This window comes from Balaenoptera physalus (genome assembly GCF_965194825.1).
Source record: "Balaenoptera physalus genome assembly, chromosome: 1".
Lineage (NCBI taxonomy): Eukaryota > Metazoa > Chordata > Mammalia > Artiodactyla > Balaenopteridae > Balaenoptera > Balaenoptera physalus.
Genome location: NC_138882.1, coordinates 172,802,316 through 172,806,837, shown reverse-complemented (window position 1 = coordinate 172,806,837; position 4,522 = coordinate 172,802,316). Strand labels below are relative to the sequence as shown.

The following is a 4,522-nucleotide window of genomic DNA, read 5'->3' as shown; positions in this document are numbered from 1 at the left end:
ACAGAGCCAAGTGGGGTCTTCTTCCTGTTTCTTCCCCTAAGAAATGGGCAGTTTTATGCGAATTAATTTAAGCACAGCCCATCACTAAAGAAGAAAACAAAGCCGGTTAGATTCATTTTCTTGGTCAGCTTGTTTAAGCCTGGTATTAATCCATTCATCAGCTTAGTTCATCAGGAGAAATCACGCTTCTTCAGGAGTTTTGTAACTGAAAATAATGCCTCATTAAGTTAAACATATTAACCTGAGAACAGTATTGATGTCAGACAGACTGATGAATGTCATTATAGGGAATGAGCACTAGCCCTCGAGGGACCCAACCAGCCATTAGCAACTCTCCGCAAACGCTCTCAGCTATTATCCCAAGGATGTGGAATTTCAAGGGAGGGAGGGAGATGGGAAAGGAGCTGGTGTGGAGCTGCTGTCATCCCGGGGAGCGGTGCCCTGATGAATCCCGGCGTCTTTGAATGCTGTGAAGGCCACATGGCCAAGGGAGGCACCATGTGTGTGACATGACTCATTGTTGGGTCCAAAGGGAGGGACGCTGGGATTAGCCTCTAGAACAGGAGGGAGGGCAGGAGGGTCAGAGTTCAGGCAACAGGACACTGGGTCCTGGTCCCAGGTCTCCTCATCACAGTGGACGAGGTTTGATTCCAGCCCATCTTTACTAAGCCGAGTGCTGTGTTGGGACTTTCACATGCATTATATTCATGCAACCCTCACAGAATCCCAGGGAAACTGAGGCTCAGAGGAGTTAAGGGGCTTGCCCAACTTAAGGTCATGAGTGAGTGGGAGGGAGGTCATGAGTGAGTGGGAGGGAGAGCTGAGACTGAGATCTAGGTTGGGTGACCCTGGGGGAGGCTTCCTCTCCCAGCCCCCCACTCCCACCCCCAGCCTCACCCTCCTGGTGGTCTGTCTTCAAAGCTTCCCGACTCCATCCTCCAGGGCCCTGTAATTCCTCAATTAAAGCTGTGTGGAGAAGCTCTCTCTTCACTACCATACAAGGCACACTGATCGCAGGGTTTAGGATAGACCTTGGCTTCCTTACCGCCCAGGAGCACACCCGCTGTGAACCCCCAGGGCCAGCTTTAGTTCTGAGTGAACTGAAGTTCCCAGGACACGGTGTGCCTGCTGTGAGCTGAGCTGAGCTCCTGGTCCATCCAACTGGACTTGGGCTTTGGGGAAGGGCCAGGCAGGCGGGAGGCAGAGGAGCAGAGGTGCCCTTCCTGATGTGCAGCCCAACACCCATATCCCACACAGCTTCCCTTGGGGTCTGGCACACGCCTGGTTTCAAGGCAGAGATGACCTCGCCATGGTCTTCCATGTGAGTGGGGCAAATGAGCCCAGGGCACTGGAGAAAGTCCAGTCCCAAAGGCAGGGAGAGGGAAGAGTGGGAAGCGTCTGGAGACAGAGGCAGAGTCACGGGGAATGACACAGAGAAAGTCTGGCAGACAGCATGGAAGAGATGCCTGGGCCAGAGGAGGGTTCTGTATAAAGGGCCAGGTCAGCTGGTCCAAGGTGAGGTAAGAGAGGGGAAAAGCAGAAATGTTTATTTCCAACTATCCAAACCTCTAGTTGACCCTCTGCATTTTCCTCGTCACTGATTTATGAAGTAATGGACACATGGAGGCACATGTTTTGGCCATCATGTTGGAGAACTCATTTGACTCTAAAAATAAAACTGTCCCTGAGAGGCAGTTGTTATTAGCCTCACGTGTCAGGTGAAGAAGCTGAGGCCCAGAGATGCTGAGTGCCTGGCCAGGGTCACAGAGCTCGAAGGAGCCTGGATCCACAGCGGGGGCTGCCTGAGCCCAAGGGCCATGACCTCCCCACTGGCCACGTTGCATCTCACATCAGCAGGTCCAGATGGACAGTGTCTGTTTCCCCTGCAAAGTACAGACATCTGGAAAATGTCTGCTTCTGGCCCCTCTCCCTCCTCAATTTGGCTCTTAGGCAGAATGGGTCTCATAGGCAGGAGATGTGAAGACCTAGGAACTCTTGCCAGTCTTGCCTGTGGAGAGGCAGGCCCTGCCACTGTGAGTCGGCACAAGCCCGAGGGACCAGGCATAGACCTGTGGGGATGCCTCTGATCTGGAGCTGGTGCTCCCCCTTCGCCCAGCTATTCAGGGAGGGGTGTGAGTTCCCCTCACCGTGGGCACCTGCTCTCACTCGGTGCATTTTTATTTCAGTCGACAAGTGTAATTCATTTAAGGCTCTCTGCTGGTTATTTCATGTCCCCAAAGCATGCTCTTCATGGAAAGATCAATTGCAAGAGAACACCTAGTTACCGAGGACTATAGCCCGGGACACAGTCTCTCAGAGAGCTCTGAGGAACTGCTTGGAAGAGGCAGGGGGAGGTGAGCATATATGTGGTTTTGGAGAAGGGGTACATGCACTCACACACACATCTTGGTAGAAGGTTGTTGCTAGTCACGAGGCACACATATCTCAGCTAAAGATTTTAGTGCTTTTCTTTTTTTTTTTTATTATAAATGCTTTATTTATTTATTTTTTCACAGAGGAAGCTTGGTGGTGGATATGTAGCCATTTGATGTTTTTATGACTAAGAGTTAAAGTTCAGGCTCTCTTTCTTATAGAATGTAAATGTGCACCAACACAGGTATATGTAATTGTTATCAAAATTAAGCTTAGTCACTAAAAGAAGATTCTCTGTCTGAACTTTCTTCTGTATTTTTTTCACCTTCAACATCAGGCACTGGGGCATCTGGCCTCTCAGGAAGATCTGGGTCTAGTCCTTCCGATATCATTTTGTTTCTTATTGCCATCACTGGAACACCCACTTGAACCATTTTGAGATATCTGGCATATCTTATGTCCTTGGCTACTGTTAAGATATTTTCTGGTGTTACTTCACTTTCCTGTGGTCCAGAGTCCTGTAAACTGTTCTGTGATTGCTCTGCAGTGGTTTCAGAACGTGTTTCATTTGTGATCCTAGTGACACTTATAGGAGATACTTCAAATATGGCATCATCTAGCCCTGGGATAGATGACAACTTTGCATCTAAAATATTGAGAGTTGTTTCAATTTGCTGGATACGAAGAGAAAGGTCTGCCAGCTTCTCCTCACAAACTGCAGAAAAGGGGTTGAGGAACTGTACAGTGTGCACCACAAATTGGTTTAGAAATGCCACCGTCCTTTTCTGTTGAATAGCTGGCACCTTAGTCAGGTCTATGCCTGACCCCGTGAGAGGAAGCCCATCCTCATCCATCTCCCCAGCGGGCGGGGGACCCAGGGCTCACCCACAAACCCCTCCCCGACCGGCCCCGCCCAACCCGGTAATAGCGTCCTACTGCTTTTCTAAGTGTGGGAAGATGCAACAAATTGGGCTGTCTTTGGCTGGGGCTGGGTTGTCAATCAAGGGAGGGTGGGGTTTGGAGACAACTGTCCTCCTGCTGCCACCAGGCCACGGGATCTGCAGGGTCACCGCCACTCAGCCCAACCCTGCCCTCGGGTGGAGAGAGGGCTTGGCTGGGGCGTCTGCGCTGTTTGTTGGTCACCGGCCTCCAGCTCTGCTCAGCATGGGCTCAGCCTTCTGGGCAGCTGTCCTGTTGGCAGAGTTGGGCATTTTGTGTTCTGGGGGGCGTGGCCTGTCTGTTCGTGCTCTCCTGGGGAGCCTGGGGGAGCTGAGGGCTCTGCGGCAGCAGGAGAGACCTGCCAATGAGACAAACGAGCAAGGCCAGCATCCCAGCGCTAGGTCCCTGAGGCACCTAACGGAGGCCAGGCGTGCCCCAGGCCCAGGTCAGCTGCAGTCTTGTAGGCTGTCAGGAAGTACAGGGACAAGGTTTGCTCAGACCTGGAGGCCTGCGGTTGGGAAAAGGCGGAGTCTTTGGGAAATGACCGAGCTGCTCCCGAAGTTCAGGGTAGGGAGCGGGCTGGGCGCTGCCGGGGCTCTCTGGGTCCAGGAGAGCGCAGGCCACCGCCAGGGTCCAGGCTCTGTCACCAAGGGCTCAGCCTCTGCAGCTACCAAGACCTGGGGTTGAATCCCACCTCTGACACTGCCCGCCTGGTAGGATCCTGGGAAAATGACTTGACCTCTCCAAGACCTAGTTTCCTCATCTGTACAGTGGATTCTGGGCGCCTCCCATTGCAAGTTCATTTTCTCCACGTGCAGATAGGAGGTGAGAAGGTGCAGGCCCTCGAGGCACAGGCTCACTGCCCTCCCCTTCTGAGGGAGCCGGCAGGTGGGAACCCTCCCATCTGACCCTCCAGGGGGCGTGGAAGACCACTGGCCCTGGACTGGGAGTCAGGGGGCCTTGCTGGCCCCTCCACGTGTGGCCCTGGGGCCTCGGGGGGCGTGCCCCTCCCCCTGCTGCCCCAAGGGCTCTGTGAGGGGAAAGGGACCCCGGGAGGAGTAAGGAGAATTGTGGCATCTTGGGGGAGGTGGAGACCTGGAGGTGGTCCAGGCCCACCCTGATCTCAGAGGAAAGGAAGCACACATGCTCCCCTCATCCTCGGGTCGTCCCCAGTCCCAGGGGTGACTGAGCAGCTGAGGGGGCTGGTCCT

At 53.5% G+C, this 4,522-nt stretch overlaps 1 pseudogene across 1 annotated transcript; it reads right to left on the bottom strand.

Annotated features, from left to right (window-relative positions):
* Positions 1–933: 933 nt before the first annotated feature.
* LOC309663904 (WASH complex subunit 3 pseudogene) lies at positions 934–3,336 on the bottom strand (annotated as a pseudogene). Its single transcript has one exon. The product of its transcript is annotated as a WASH complex subunit 3 pseudogene (transcript).
* Positions 3,337–4,522: the final 1,186 nt, after the last annotated feature.